Raw genomic sequence first — 17,244 nt, forward strand, 5'->3', positions numbered from 1 at the left:
CTGGAAAGCCCCCTACAGGGCAATGCTCTGCCCATCTGGGGCCACTGTTTCATTGTTCAGCAACCAAGCTATTTCAGTGCCTGAGGTGAGGCCACGGAGCCATCCTCAGCACCTGGGGCCAACTGACTTGAAGCATTTGAGCCATGGCTGTGGAAGAGGGAGAAAGCAAGATAGAGAGGGAGAAGTGAGGGGGGAGATGTGGAGAGCAGATGGTCACTTCTCTTGTGCGCCCAGACTGGGAATCAAACCCAGGATTTCCACATGCCAGGCCAACACTCTACCACTGACTGAGTCAATCCACCAGGGCCACAACTGATTTTTGTGTATTGTTCTTGTATCCTTTTACCTTTGCTTAACAAATTTACTAGGTCTAATGGTTTTAGTTCTGTTTATATTTTTTAGGTTTTCTATGTATAAGATCAGTGGTGGGATTCAGCCAGTTCACACTGGTTCAGCAGAACCAATAACTAACTTTTTGTTGAGTTTGGCTAACCAGTTGTTAAAATGGCACTTGTAATCAGGGTTCTCTCTAAGGTGGGCGCCTGGGCAGCTGCCCAATGTGGAAATCACAAATTTACATTTCTAATCTTTTTTTTTTTTCTTTTTTCTTTTTCTTTTTCTGAAGCTGGAAACGGGGAGAGACAGTCAGACAAATTCCCGCATGTGCCCCACCGGGATCCACCCCGGCACGCCCACCAGGGGGCGATGCTCTGCCCATCCGGGGCGTTGCTCTGCCGTGACCAGAGCCACTCCAGCGCCTGGGGCAGAGGCCAAGGAGTCATCCCCAGCGCCCGGGCCATCTTTGCTCCAATGGAGCCCCGGCTGCAGGAGGGGAAGAGAGAGACAGAGAGGAAGGGGGGGGTGGAGAAGCAAATGGGCGCTTCTCCCATGTGCCCTGTCCGGAAATCAAACCCGGGTCCCCCGCACGCCAGGCTGACGCTCTACTGCTGAGCCAACCGACCAGGGCCTCTTAATCTTTTTTAATGTTCATCTGTGCAACAGCATATTCTAACCACCCGTACTAATGTTCATTCCCTCCATAGGTAAAAATACCTGCAAGTGAGGACGCCAATCAAGAAGCAATATAGAGCCTGACCAGGCAGTGGCGCAGTGGATTGAGTGTCGGACTGGGACGCGGAGGATACCGGTTCGAGACCCTGAGGTCTCCAGCTTGAGCGCAGGCTCATCAGGTTTGAGCAAGGCTCACCAGCTTGAGCCCAAGGTTGCTGGCTCAAGCAAGGGGTTAGTTACTTGGTCTGCTGTAGGCCCCAGGTCAAGGCACATATGAGAAATCAATCAATGAACAACTAAAGAACCGCAAGGAAAAATTAATGTTTCTTATCTCTCTCCCTTCCTGTCTGTCTGTCACTCTCTCTGACTCTTTCTGCCTCTGCCACAAAATAAATAAATAAATAAATAAATAAATGATTTTTTTAAAAAAGAAGCAATATAGAAATATCTTAAATAACAGTTTTTTTGGCTTTTTTCAGGCATTATTTAATATTTTTTCATTAATATTTTAAAATTCTTATAATATAGTTTTGTTTATCTCCTTTATTGTTATTACTTATGTATTATATGCATGAAATGAAATAATAAACTTCCTTTTGGTATACATATTTTTATTCTTAAAACAGTCATTAGGGAAGAGAACCAGTTGTTGAATTATTTGAATCCCACCACTGTATAAGATCATGTCATCTACAAATAGAGACAATTTTACTTCTTCCTTTTTAATCTGATGCCTTTTATTGTGTGTGTGTGTGTGTGTATGTGTGTGTGTCCTTACTTTTTAGAGTTCAATACTGAAATGTTTACAGAAAAAATGATGTTGCCTGACCAGGTGGTGGCGCAGTGGATAGAGCATCAACTTCAGATGCTGAAGATCCAGGTTGGAAAACCGAGGTTGCTGTCTTGAGTGCAGGCTCACCATCATAGACATGACCCCATGGTCACTGGTTTGAAGCATCAGGTCACTGGTTTGAAGCGTCAGGTCGCTGGTTTGAACCCAAGGTTGCTGGCTTGATTAAGTGTTGGGTAAACAAATGTTTGTTTGTGTTTTTTTTTGGTGTTTTTTTTTTTTACAGAGGCAGAGATAGACAGGGACAGACAGACAGGAATGGAGAGAGATGAGAAGCATCAATCATCAGTTTCTCGTTGCAACTTTTTAGTTGTTCATTGATTGCTTTCTCACATGTGCCTTGACCGCGGGCCTTCAGCAGACCAAGTAACCCCCTGCTGGAGCCAGCGACCTTGGGTCTAAGCTGGAGCTCTTTGCTCAAGCCAGATGAGCCTGCGCTCAAGCTGGCGACCTTGGGGTCTCGAACCTGGGTCCTTCCGCATCCCAGTCCGACGCTCTATCCACTGCGCCACCACCTGGTCAGGCTAAACAAATGTTTTTAAAGTTTGCTCGCTTGTACTGGGCAGTGTCATGTGTGTATAGTCTATGGAAGGCTGCGGGTCCTTGCCCTCAGGGCAACAGATTGCAAATTGCAGACTGCCTGCCACCTTGGGGAGGGGCAATTGTTTGCTATTGTTTGCTGGAGAAGGTTTTTTTCCCCCAGCCTGTTTTGCTAGAGTGCAGAGAGATAGAGTGCTGAGGGACTTGGGAGCTGTTAGTCAAATAAGTTTGTAAATATGATATATATGTTTGCTCGCTTATAGTTTGCATTGGGTGTGGGGAACAGGCTATAGGCTGGCAAGGTCCTTATAGCCTAAGTCTTCATTTTAAGACTAAGCCTTTCCCACCCTTTTAATCAGGGATCCCCAAACTTTTTACACAGGGGGCCAGTTCACTGTCCCTCAGACCGTTGGAGGGTCGGACTATAAAAAAAACTATGAACAAATCCCTATGCACACTGCACATATCTTATTTTAAAGTAAAAAAACAAAATGGGAACAAATAGAATATTTAAAATAAAGAACAAGTAAATTTAAATCAACAAACTGACCAGTATTTTATTTTATTTTATTTTTAATTTTTTTCATTTTTCTGAAGCTGGAAACAGGGAGAGACAGTCAGACAGACTCCCGCATGTGCCCGACCGGGATCCACCCGGCACGCCCACCATGGGGTGACGCTCTGCCCACCAGGGGGCGATGCTCTGCCCATCCTGGGCGTCGCCATGTTGCGACCAGAGCCACTCTAGCGCCTGAGGCAGAGGCCACAGAGCCATCCCCAGCGCCCGGGCCATCTTTGCTCCAATGGAGCCTTGGCTGCAGGAGGGGAAGAGAGAGACAGAGAGGAAAGCGCGGCGGAAGGGGTGGAGAAGCAAATGGGCGCTTCTCTCGTGTGCCCTGGCCAGGAATCGAACCCGGGTCCTCCGCACGCTAGGCCGACGCTCTACCACTGAGCCAACCGGCCAGGGCCTGACCAGTATTTTAATGGGAACTATGCTCCTCTCACTGACCACCAATGAAAGAGGAGCCCCTTCCGTAAGTGCTGCAGGGGCGGATAAATGGCCTCAGGGGGCTGCATGCGGCCAGTGGGTGGTAGTTTGGGGACCCTTGCTTTTAATACTAATATCTTCTCAAAACTGAGCTTTTTCCCACACCCTTGACTGTTGCATGATGTGGGGTGGTGCACTCTTATGAGGAATCTCATTTATGCCTCAGATGAGTGGCTTTGTATCAAAGACTTCCTTATTTGTATATTGGCTTAAAGGCTTGTGGTAAGGTGCCAGAGAACTGTAAAACTTAGTATTGGCAATGCCATTTTCAAGAGGAAAAGTCAGGCTTTCTGTCCTGTTTTTTTTTTTGGAAAAAGGAAGGAAAAGGATATAGAAGTCTCCTGACTTACAAGGACAACTGGGTCATTTAGTTTTAGGTCTCTGAAAGAATTAAGCTTATCTGAAGAATTTCCTTTCCCTTTCAGTAAGAGACAAAATTTACACTGATTTTAGCTCTCCCTCCCTTCCAGGAATCCTGAGATGAACGTGTACCTCTAGGCCAGGGATAGTCAACCTTTTTATACTTATCACCCACTTTTGTATCTCTGTTAGTAGTAAAATTTTCTAACTGCCCACTGGTTCCACAGTAATCACAGTAATGGTGATTTATAAAGTAGAGAAGTAACTTTATAAAATTTATAAAGCAGAGTTACAGCAAGTAATATAATATAATAATAATTACTTACCAAGTACTTTATGTCGAATTTTCGCTAAGTTTGGCAGAATAAATCTTATAAAACAACTTACTATAGTTAAATCTATCTTTTTATTTATACTTTTGTTGTTCCGCTACTGCCCACCATGAAAGCTGGGATGCCCACTAGTGGGCGGTATGGACCAGGTTGACTACCACTGCTCTAGGCAAAGGAGGAGAGATAGACACTAAAAGGTTTATAAATTTATTTTGATATATAAAATGGCATCACCATTATGTTACCTTAAAAGTTTTATGTTTTTTAAATCCCCTAAACAAATGTTATAATCTTGTTAATAATTGTGTCATGCTGTCATGCTCCCCCAAACCTGTATGTGGTCAAAGGGTATACAACCAGCCTCTGAAATACATTTGGGGCTGCATGATTTGGGGCTGCTATGCCCCATGTCAGTCATATGCGGCCAGCATATTAATAAGTCTCCTCCTTTTAATAAAACCCTTAAAAATTCATCTGGACTTGGTGTCTCTACGTAAACCCATGGAAGTGAGGTACGGTACTTAACAACATTTGGGAGCTGATCTGGGATTCAGTGTTTTGCGTCACTGGGTAGAGACACCCCGAATAGGCTGGTCTCTCTGGGGGGCTGCCTGACCCCGCTGGAATCTCGAGGAGAGGCGCCACCTGAGACGTTTTCAGGACTCCCTGTTTTCCTGTGAGTTCGAATAGTTCTTTGGCAGACACCTCCTGGTTCCCAAATTCAACAATTTGGACAATTTGGCAGAGAAACCAAGGAGGTAAGTAAAGCAACTCTTTTGCTTTACTGAATTCTAGCTTTTCTTCTGTTCTGAATTCTAGCTTTTCTGTTTGGGACTGGTCAATTTGGGTCATTGCATAGAGGACCAGACATGGTTGCACTCTTTTTTTTTTTTTTTTTTTTGTATTTTTCTGAAGCTGGAAACGGGGAGGCAGTCAGACAGACTCCCGCATGCGCCCGACTGGGATCCACCCGGCATGCCCACTAGGGGCGACGCTATGCCCACCAGGGGGCGATGCTCTGCCCATCCGGGGCGTCGCTCTGTCGCGACTAGAGCCACTCTAGCGCCTGGGGCAGAGGCCAAGGAGCCATCCCCAGCGCCCGGGCCATCTTTGCTCCAATGGAGCCTTGGCTGCAGGAGGGGAAGAGAGAGACAGAGAGGAAGGAGAGGGGGAGGGGTGGAGAAGCAGATGGGCGCTTCTCCTGTGTGCCCTGGCCGGGAATCGAACCCAGGACCTCCGCATGCCAGGCCGTCGCTCTACCAGCGAGCCAACCGGCCAGGGCTGATGGTCACACTCTTGCAGACCGAGATGTTGGTGGAGAGTTTTGAGGTCCCACCTTGGGCTTTGCTGGAAGACATCTGGTTGCACTCTGAAAAGACATTAGTGGGGACTTGGTTCTGCCTCCGGCTTCTGGAGATGTCCATTTGCATTTGCACATTTATTCATGCTCTAGAAAGACAATTAATGGGAACTGAGTTGACCAGGTTGATCAGTTCTACCTCGGGCTTCCAGAGACATCTGTTTTGTTTGCACATTTGTTCATGCTCTCGGAGGACATTAGTGGGGACCAAATCCTGCCTCGGACTTTCAGAGGCATCTAGTTGTGCTCTCAGTAAAAGACATTAGTGGGAACTTCATTCATGCTCTAGGAAGGCATAGTGGAGCTTGAATTGGCCAGGTTTGATCAGTCTCGCATCACACTGTATCAGTAGAGACTGAGTTAGCCAGATTAATCAATTTCACCTCGGACTTCCAGAGACATCTTCTTCATTCGTGCTCTAGGAAGGCATAGTGGGAATTGAATTGCCAGGATAAATCAGTCTCGCATCGCACTGCATCAATGGAGACTGAGTTATCCAGGTTAATCGATCTCACCTCAGACTTCCAGAGACATCTTTGTGTTTGTCAGGTGTTTGCCAGATCTTGTTCTTTGCTTTAACGTTTCTGTCTGAACTCCCTGAGTGATTGGTGTATGAGTGAAAATCTCTAGTGCCTGAGACTAAGTTCCAGAAACACGGCTAGGAGAGCATCTGATGAGTAATTAATATATAAATAAAACTCTCTGATGCCTAAGCCTAAGTTCCAAGAACTTGGCTAGGAGAACACCTGAGAAGCCCCTGGAAGTGGAACCCCTTCCTAGGTCTATTGAGCTTCTGAGTGAGTAATCTGTTTGTCTCTTTGTTTGTTAGAAAAGTTTCTAGTATGATTTTAATTAAAACAAGTAAAGCACGCTCATTTAAATTTCTTGATTTATAATTTGTGTATGTGAAGTCTTTGTTTAATGTTTAAATGTGTTTTTTTAAGGCCTGAATTAAATTTTTGCATGCACCTCTGGCTTCAGGGCACTCTGTCTGACTTCTCCCCTGAAGAAATTATTCTCTTCTGTTGGATCCTTCCTCTTGTCTTGAGTAATAATTAATACCTCTATAGTCAAACATCCTTTATTCTGGGTGCTAGTTATTATCTGTCTTATCTTTTTTGCTTTTTTTATTTTATTTTTTTATTATTTTTAATTTTTTTGTATTTTTCCAAAGTTGGAAACGGGAGGCAGTCAGACAGACTCCCGCATGCACCTGACCGGGATCCACCCGGCATGCCCACGAGGGGGTGATGCTCTGCCCATCGGGAGCATCGCTCTTGTTGCAACCAGAGCCATTCTAGAGCCTGAGGCAGAGGCCATGAAGCCATCCTCAGACTGTCAATACCCACAGTAGAGATCTTCGAGGGATAAATAAATCTCAAATATTCAGGCAAGGCATAGTAAATGGCCTTTGTGTTCAAAGAAATGAGATCAGTTTACCTGCTACTTGGAAGAAATTCCCTAGGGTCGTCCGTGGTGACATGAGATGGGGCCAACAGCCCTGGACACCTTTAGCCTTCAGTGGCAAGACCTGGCATGCTGAGCAAGGTCAGGTCACAGGTAGCTGGAAAGGGCTGGAAGAGACTGAACCCTCCCTACATGGTGCAAGGGGGAAGCTTACCTTCTCATGTCCCCTTTTCCACAGCAAAGACGTGTCCCCTAGTGGGGGTCAAGAAGCCTGGCAGGCTTTAGCTCAATGATCTTTCTTTCCCCTCTTGAAGCAGGACCCTTATGGAATCCTATGAAGCCCCTTTGGGGCATTGGAGCCTTTAAGGGAGTATGCCAAAAGCTGGTATTTCCTGATCTCTTTTGGGCTCTATTTGCCTTTTCTGTTACTATCTTGTTCATTATAGACCTTAAAAGCCATGCTCAGAAGATCTCACTGGGGCTTGAGAGCCCTTTTCTATCTATATAAACTTTTGGAAAAAGACAAAAACAGCGTTATTAGCTGGATCAAATAAAAGAGGGTGCTTGTAAGAGAAACAGGTTAGGTGTCTCCTTTAGGATTCCAGAGTCTCTCCACTCCTGAATAACTCAGTACATTAGCATTCAAAAGAAATTTTAAACAAAGAGCATGATAAAGATAGATTTGTAGCCTGACCTGTGGTAGCACAGTGGATAATGCGTCGACCTGGAAATGCTGAGGTCGCCGGTTCGAAACCCTGGGCTTGCCTGGTCAAGGCACATATGGGAGTTGATGCTTCCAGCTCCTCCCCCCTTCTCTCTCTCTGTCTCTCTCTTTCTCCCTCTCTCTCTCCTCTCTAAATATGAATAAAGAAAAAAAGAAAAAAGAAAAAAAGATTTGTAGGAGTTCCATAATACGACTCCTTTTCTTATATTACTTAGCATTGAACAATATTGTTTCAAAATTATAAACTAAACATTACATTAAAAGACATCATTAACAATTATTACATATTTCCTAATATCTAAACCAAGATTTCAATATTATAGGGCCATGAAACAGTAAATAAAAAAGAATTAACAAGGCCCTGGCCCATTGGCTCAGTGGTAGAACGTCGGCCTGGTGTGCAGGAATCCCGGGTTCGATTCCAGGCCAGGGCACACAGTAGAAGTGCCCACCTGCTTCTCCACCCCTACCCCTCTCCTTCCTCTCTGTCTCTCTCTTCCCCTCCTGCAGCCAAGGCTCCATTGGAGCAGAGTTGGCCCGGGTGCTGAGGATGGCTCTATGGCCTCTGCCTCAGGCGCTAGAGTGGCTCTGGTCGCAACAGAGCAACGCCCCAGATGGGCAGAGCATCGCCCCCTGGTGGGCATGCTGGGTGGATCCCGGTCAGGCGCATGCAGGAGTCTGACTGCCTCCCTGTTTCCAACTTCAGAAAAATACAAAAAAAAATAAAAAGAAATTAAAAAATTTTTTTTAAAAAGAATTAACAAAAGACCTTTGAAATAACATACAATTTTAACATGGAAAATATATTTTTACACATCAGTGAGGACAATAAGTCACTACTCCTAACCCAGTGGTCAGAAAACTTATTAGTCAATATAGCCAATTATTAACAGTACAATAACTGGGGTTTCTTTTGAGAGCCAAATTCTAAACCTAAACTATATAGTTAGGCACACTTCCTACCAAGGCAGCGCCCACATATGGCACTTTGTTGGGGAGCTATACCCAAAAAGGACCCATGTGGTCCACGAGCTGTTTGTGAGCGACAGTTTTTTGACCAGGGTTCTTAGGGAAGGGGGAAGAGGCAGAGGCATACGGCGGGCCTGTCCCTTCTTGCACAACCTGGCATTTCCCAGAACTAAGCCGACTTTCACCCCTAGCACCTGTTTAGCTTTATTTCTTACAACAAAAGCCGCAAATTAAAAAATATAAATTTTACAAATTCACCTTTCTAACAGTGAGTTGCTTGAGGTTTCTAATTTCCCAATTCCCTGAAAATTTTTTTTTAAATTTTTATTATTATGGCTAAAACAGTGGGTCTTCCCCATGAATCCCATGCCTCCCTCATCAGATAATAGCCATGCCACACGAAGGAATTGGGGAAAGATAGGGGAAACTTGGAGGGGACCCAACACCCACTTCGGCCCTGCAGGAGAGAATCTAAACCCTTCTCCTAGTGCTACTTTTGTAAACTTTACACTTATTTTCCCTTCTATAACTTTCTATACAACAGTGGAGGGCAATAGGCCATTAATCTTAACCCATGGAGGGCCCACGCAACCCCTATGTCCTAGGAAGGAGAAGGGGAGAGGCAGCTGGAGGGCCTGTCTCTGATAACCCCATCCCCTATAATCCTGTTACTCATGATCCCAGTACTTATTCTGGAATGTCCTGATAATCCTATTTCCTATAATCCTATTACTCATGATCCCACCACTCATTCTAGACCAGGGGTCTCAAACTCGCGGTCGTGCGGCCCGCCCACCAATTTTGTGCGGCCCGCAGACTAATCAAACTTCGTGGATTAATCTGTGGGCCAGTCAGCGGGCCGCACAAAATTGGTGGGCGGGCCACATGCGGCCCGCGGGCCGCGAGTTTGAGACCCCTGTGAATCTAGACTGTCCTGATAATCCCATTTTCTATGATCTTATTACTTATAATCCCTTCACTTATTCTGGAATTGCAATTCATTTCAAAGAACTGATAACCAGCAAGGTCCACACTCATAGTTTGTTAATTTTTAAATCCTTTTACCTGGCCCTGTTTTTTTTCTTTTTCTATGATTTTTCTAAAGCAAAGTCCCAATTTTTAATACTATTCCTACCCTGTATTTTCCAAATGGGTAAAACTTCTTTTGGTCAGTAGGTAGATATCTAAAATTAGTTTCTAGTCTATACTTTCTCTAGTCACTTCACCCTTAGTTGTCCCTGACATTTTACTCTAGCGCCCTTCCCCCGCTATTCCACACACAGCATGTCCCGGCCCTGCTTTCCGCTCTTTTCTCACCCAAACTGCTTACTTGTCAGCCCGTTGCATCAGAGGCTGGGGAAACACTTCAAACTGTCCAAGAGAGGGCAGGAATTAGAACACTAATAAAATCAAGAAAGATAAGTGTTGGTCAAATAAGTTTGTAAATATGATATATATGTTTGCTCGCTTGTGACTTATATTGGGTGTGGGGGACAGGCTATAAGCAGGCCAGGTCATTGTAGCCTAAGGTTTGGTTTTGGGACTAAGCTTTTCCCCACACCCTTGACTGATTGTATGATCTGGGTGGTGCACTCTCATGAGGAATCCAATTATGCCTTGGATAAGTGACTTTGTATCAGAGACTTCCTTGTTTGTATATTGGACTAAGGGATTTTGGTTTTCTACACTATAAAGTGGGACACACAGTTCCTGCTATCACAATTGCAGGGGCTTCCCTGATCCCTTACCCTTCATGGGAAGAGCTGGTTTTCTGCTTTTCCCTTGTCTTCTTTTGTGGTTTGCCTGTCTTGGTGAGACACCAATAAATAGGATGGCCCCCAATCCTCTGACTCCGCCATTTCTTTATCATCTGCCCGAATCCAATGGGAACCTGCATGTGAATGGCCATGATGGCAGCTCCTGGCCTTACAACTGGCATAGTCAGCAGGATTCAGAGATTGGTATGGGGCCACCACCCTTGATGTGTGTGATAGAGTACTGGTTGCTGCTCTGGCTCCCCGTGGCTGTCCTTTTAGGGGCCATGGGCTACATGTTTTTTACTCAAGAGGAAACTGCCCGAGGTCAAAAGCTTCAGTATGAATTGCAAATAGAACGGCAGAAAAGGCTGGAATTGGACCGAGCACTGGAGAAGGAATTACGGGTTCGCGAGGTGCAGTTTACCCTGGAAGCTGAACGTTTTCACCGGCAGTTGTTGGAGAAACAACTGCGGATTCAAGAGCTCGAGTCTCAGCTTCTGGCCAAAAGCCAGCAGCCACAGGAGCCTAAACGGTCACCAAAGGAGCAGCAGCATCTGTGCCGGTGGATTGGCTTTGAGTCAGCGGGAGCAGGCGCTTGCGACTCCTCTTCTGAGGATGAGAAGGCTCAGGCTGAAGCTGCCATACGCACACTGAGAGCCCGACCAGTTGTCGCCAAGAAGGTAAAAACCCAGCAACAAAGAGTCCCTCAGGGGCAGCCACAGCCTCCTGCCCAGGTAATGGAACACTCTGTGGTCCGGCCCTATACCCAGGCAGAGCTGATGGAGTTGGGGGCACAATTTAGGCAGAAACCTACTGAATCCCTGGTAGCCTGGTTACTACGATTATGGGATATAGGGGTGGATGGCATCATGCTCTCTGGAACAGAGATGGAGAAATTGGCCGCCATTACCACACACTCTTCCTTGAGGCAGCGTCTTCAGAACTGCCGTGGCAACTCAGGAGACCATACCCTATTAGAATGGGTGATGGCTGCCATTCGTATGGTCTGGCAGAATGCTGGAGAACTGCCGGGGGCAATGAGTCGGTGGCAGTGCTACAGTGAGTTAGTAAAGGTCCTTCGAGAACTAGGTATGAAGAATGCTGTTTTCAACCCTGGGTCTCGTGGGCCAGACGAGGAAGTGTCTACGGCCATACCACCCTGAACGCGCCCGATCTCGTCTGATCTCGGAAGCTAAGCAGGGTCGGGCCTGGTTAGTACTTGGATGGACACGGGTACAGGCCAAAGCAGCCAATGGGCAGAATTAAGAGCTGTTTGGCTAGTTGCCCATAATGAACCTTCACCTCTGGTGATCTGTACTGACAGTTGGGCTGTCTATCGTGGACTGACCCTTTGGATTGTTACTTGGCACATTAACCAGTGGATGGTAATGCACCATCCATTATGGGGTCAGGCCATGTGGCAGGACTTGTGGGAAATAGGACACCAGAAGCAGGTGACAGTATATCATGTCACAGGGCATGCCCCACTAGCCCATCCTGGGAATGATGAGGCAGATACGTTGGCAAGGGTGCGATGGTTGGAGACTGCACCTGCAGGTGATGTGGCACAGTGGCTCCACCGGCGCCTGCTCCATGCAGGACAGAAAACTATGTGGGCTACGGTTAAGGCTTGGAACTTGCCTGTGTCCTATGCAGAGGTACTTGCAGCCTGTGAGCAATGTGCAGTATGTTCCAAGGAACACCCTCGGAGACCACTGGTGTCACCTGGACAGATCCAGAGGGGTCATGTCCCACTGACACGATGGCAGATAGACATCATTGGACCCTTACCAAAGTCAGAAGGGTACCAGTATGCAGTCACTTGTGTAGATACTGCCACCGGGCTGCTTGCTGCTTACCCCGCTCGTAACCCTGACCAAAGGGCAGTCATACAGGCTCTGGACCGCCTGAGTGCTGCATACAGGTGACCGCTGGTCCTTGAAAGTGACAATGGTACCCACTTCACTGGTTCAACGGTGAGGCAATGGGCTCAAAAGCTGGGGGTGGACTGGAAGTACCATGTTCCCTACCACCCCCAGGCTGCTGGTATCATTGAGCGTTATAATGGACTCTTAAAGCAGGGACTGCGACAGGAGGGGGGCACCGGCTCTCTTACTGGATGGACACACCGCTTATGGACAGTACTTCGGATTTTGAATGAGCGACCTCGACGGGGAAGCCCAGCTCCAGTAGAGGCCCTCCTGCATCGGACAGCTGCCCCTATTCAGTTGCAGATACGCACCAAGGACATTTTACTCAAGCCAGGTTTCGGACAGCAGGGCAACGTGCTCTTGCCTGCTCCAACAGCCCTTCTTAAAGGACAACGGCTTCAATGGACTTGGCCCTGGACTGTACAGGCCCCCCATCTGAGATGGGTGGCCTTGTTGGCACCATGGGGAAAGGGGTTAGAGGTGGACCTCCAGTTAACTCCTTGGGCAACCAGCACCTGGCCACCTAAGGTAGAAGTGTATTATCCCTTGAGTGCTCAAGGGGACAGCATTTTGAAGGGCACCTTTGTAATTTCTTTATGGCCAATAATGAGTTCCCCTATTTTACTACACATAGAACCAGCAGATGCTGGTGTATTGGCCAATAAGGTTTGGTATGCCCGCTCAGGGCGGCCTCTGGTGCCAGCTACGGTGCTGTCTGCAGACAAAACTCTGGCCTGTATTCTGCCAGAGGGAAAAGATTTGCCTCTCTTGGTGCCACTGACAGCTCTCTCATTTCACCCATAGTTTTTGATCTGTTAATCCTATTGCTGTAGTTGGTACTATTTCTGTTTATGCAATGTATCCTACTCCTTGCACAGTGATCATCATGGAAGATGCCTGTGGTTTAGATTGTAAAGCGAGCAAAAGGGGTGGAATGTTGGTCAAATAAGTTTGTAAATATGATATATATGTTTGCTCGCTTGTGACTTATATTGGGTGTGGGGGACAGGCTATAAGCAGGCCAGGTCGTTGTAGCCTAAGGTTTGGTTTTGGGACTAAGCTTTTCCCCACACCCTTGACTGATTGTATGATCTGGGTGGTGCACTCTCATGAGGAATCCAATTATGCCTTGGATAAGTGACTTTGTATCAGAGACTTCCTTGTTTGTATATTGGACTAAGGGATTTTGGTTTTCTACACTATAAAGTGGGACACACAGTTCCTGCTATCACAATTGCAGGGGCTTCCCTGATCCCTTACCCTTCATGGGAAGAGCTGGTTTTCTGCTTTTCCCTTGTCTTCTTTTGTGGTTTGCCTGTCTTGGTGAGACACCAATAAATAGGATGGCCCCCCATCCTCTGACTCCGCCATTTCTTTATCGTCTGCCCGAATCCAATGGGAACCTGCATGTGAATGGCCATGATGGCAGCTCCTGGCCTTACAACTGGCGTAGTCGGCAGGATTCAGAGATTGGTATGGAGCCACCACCCTTGATGGGTGGGATAGAGTACTGGTTGCTGCTCTGGCTCCCCATGGTTGTCCTTTTAGGGGCCATGGGCTACATGTTTTTTACTCAAGAGGAAACTGCCCGAGGTCAAAAGCTTCAGTATGAATTGCAAATAGAACGGCAGAAAAGGCTGGAATTGGACCGAGCACTGGAGAAGGAATTACGGGTTCGCGAGGTGCAGTTTACCCTGGAAGCTGAACGTTTTCACCGGCAGTTGTTGGAGAAACAACTGCGGATTCAAGAGCTCGAGTCTCAGCTTCTGGCCAAAAGCCAGCAGCCACAGGAGCCTAAACGGTCACCAAAGGAGCAGCAGCATCTGTGCCGGTGGATTGGCTTTGAGTCAGCGGGAGCAGGCGCTTGCGACTCCTCTTCTGAGGATGAGAAGGCTCAGGCTGAAGCTGCCATACGCACACTGAGAGCCCGACCAGTTGTCGCCAAGAAGGTAAAAACCCAGCAACAAAGAGTCCCTCAGGGGCAGCCACAGCCTCCTGCCCAGGTAATGGAACACTCTGTGGTCCGGCCCTATACCCAGGCAGAGCTGATGGAGTTGGGGGCACAATTTAGGCAGAAACCTACTGAATCCCTGGTAGCCTGGTTACTACGATTATGGGATATAGGGGTGGATGGCATCATGCTCTCTGGAACAGAGATGGAGAAATTGGCCGCCATTACCACACACTCTTCCTTGAGGCAGCGTCTTCAGAACTGCCGTGGCAACTCAGGAGACCATACCCTATTAGAATGGGTGATGGCTGCCATTCGTATGGTCTGGCAGAATGCTGGAGAACTGCCGGGGGCAATGAGTCGGTGGCAGTGCTACAGTGAGTTAGTAAAGGTCCTTCGAGAACTAGGTATGGAGAATGCTGTTTTCAACCCTGGGTCTCGTGGGCCAGACGAGGAAGTGTCTACGGCCATACCACCCTGAACGCGCCCGATCTCGTCTGATCTCGGAAGCTAAGCAGGGTCGGGCCTGGTTAGTACTTGGATGGACACGGGTACAGGCCAAAGCAGCCAATGGGCAGAATTAAGAGCTGTTTGGCTAGTTGCCCATAATGAACCTTCACCTCTGGTGATCTGTACTGACAGTTGGGCTGTCTATCGTGGACTGACCCTTTGGATTGTTACTTGGCACATTAACCAGTGGATGGTAATGCACCATCCATTATGGGGTCAGGCCATGTGGCAGGACTTGTGGGAAATAGGACACCAGAAGCAGGTGACAGTATATCATGTCACAGGGCATGCCCCACTAGCCCATCCTGGGAATGATGAGGCAGATACGTTGGCAAGGGTGCGATGGTTGGAGACTGCACCTGCAGGTGATGTGGCACAGTGGCTCCACCGGCGCCTGCTCCATGCAGGACAGAAAACTATGTGGGCTACGGTTAAGGCTTGGAACTTGCCTGTGTCCTATGCAGAGGTACTTGCAGCCTGTGAGCAATGTGCAGTATGTTCCAAGGAACACCCTCGGAGACCACTGGTGTCACCTGGACAGATCCAGAGGGGTCATGTCCCACTGACACGATGGCAGATAGACATCATTGGACCCTTACCAAAGTCAGAAGGGTACCAGTATGCAGTCACTTGTGTAGATACTGCCACCGGGCTGCTTGCTGCTTACCCCGCTCGTAACCCTGACCAAAGGGCAGTCATACAGGCTCTGGACCGCCTGAGTGCTGCATACAGGTGACCGCTGGTCCTTGAAAGTGACAATGGTACCCACTTCACTGGTTCAACGGTGAGGCAATGGGCTCAAAAGCTGGGGGTGGACTGGAAGTACCATGTTCCCTACCACCCCCAGGCTGCTGGTATCATTGAGCGTTATAATGGACTCTTAAAGCAGGGACTGCGACAGGAGGGGGGCACCGGCTCTCTTACTGGATGGACACACCGCTTATGGACAGTACTTCGGATTTTGAATGAGCGACCTCGACGGGGAAGCCCAGCTCCAGTAGAGGCCCTCCTGCATCGGACAGCTGCCCCTATTCAGTTGCAGATACGCACCAAGGACATTTTACTCAAGCCAGGTTTCGGACAGCAGGGCAACGTGCTCTTGCCTGCTCCAACAGCCCTTCTTAAAGGACAACGGCTTCAATGGACTTGGCCCTGGACTGTACAGGCCCCCCATCTGAGATGGGTGGCCTTGTTGGCACCATGGGGAAAGGGGTTAGAGGTGGACCTCCAGTTAACTCCTTGGGCAACCAGCACCTGGCCACCTAAGGTAGAAGTGTATTATCCCTTGAGTGCTCAAGGGGACAGCATTTTGAAGGGCACCTTTGTAATTTCTTTATGGCCAATAATGAGTTCCCCTATTTTACTACACATAGAACCAGCAGATGCTGGTGTATTGGCCAATAAGGTTTGGTATGCCCGCTCAGGGCGGCCTCTGGTGCCAGCTACGGTGCTGTCTGCAGACAAAACTCTGGCCTGTATTCTGCCAGAGGGAAAAGATTTGCCTCTCTTGGTGCCACTGACAGCTCTCTCATTTCACCCATAGTTTTTGATCTGTTAATCCTATTGCTGTAGTTGGTACTATTTCTGTTTATGCAATGTATCCTACTCCTTGCACAGTGATCATCATGGAAGATGCCTGTGGTTTAGATTGTAAAGCGAGCAAAAGGGGTGGAATGTTGGTCAAATAAGTTTGTAAATATGATATATATGTTTGCTCGCTTGTGACTTATATTGGGTGTGGGGGACAGGCTATAAGCAGGCCAGGTCGTTGTAGCCTAAGGTTTGGTTTTGGGACTAAGCTTTTCCCCACACCCTTGACTGATTGTATGATCTGGGTGGTGCACTCTCATGAGGAATCCAATTATGCCTTGGATAAGTGACTTTGTATCAGAGACTTCCTTGTTTGTATATTGGACTAAGGGATTTTGGTTTTCTACACTATAAAGTGGGACAGACCAGGAGCTTGGACACACAGTTCCTGATATCACAATTGCAGGGGCTTCCCTGATCCCTTGCCCTTCATGGGAAGAGCTGGTTTTCTGCTTTTACCTTGTCTTCTTTTGTGGTTTGCCTGTCTTGGTGAGACACCAATAAATAGGATGGCCCCCCATCCTCTGACTCCGCCATTTCTTTATCGTCTGCCCGAATCCAATGGGAACCTGCATGTGAATGGCCACGATGGCGGCTCCTGGCCTTATAATAAGACAGGGAGTTAACTAGCACCTGGAATGAAAGATAAGAGACAATTACTAGCACCCAGAATAAAGTGTTTGACTATAGAGGAATGTTGGGCAGATAAAATATATTATGCTCAATTTGTTAAAGATGGCACTGCCCACGTGGAAGCCCATTTCCCAATGATAGTATTAATTGCCCTTCTTGCTTGGGATGGCTGTGATTGTATTAATGTGTGTTGGGGAGGGCTTTTGCACCAAAAGGTTTTAGAAAGAAGAGATCATGTTGTTCAAGAGAAGAGTGATTACATTCTAGGAGG

Source organism: Saccopteryx leptura, chromosome 2 (genome assembly GCF_036850995.1).
Source record: "Saccopteryx leptura isolate mSacLep1 chromosome 2, mSacLep1_pri_phased_curated, whole genome shotgun sequence".
Lineage (NCBI taxonomy): Eukaryota > Metazoa > Chordata > Mammalia > Chiroptera > Emballonuridae > Saccopteryx > Saccopteryx leptura.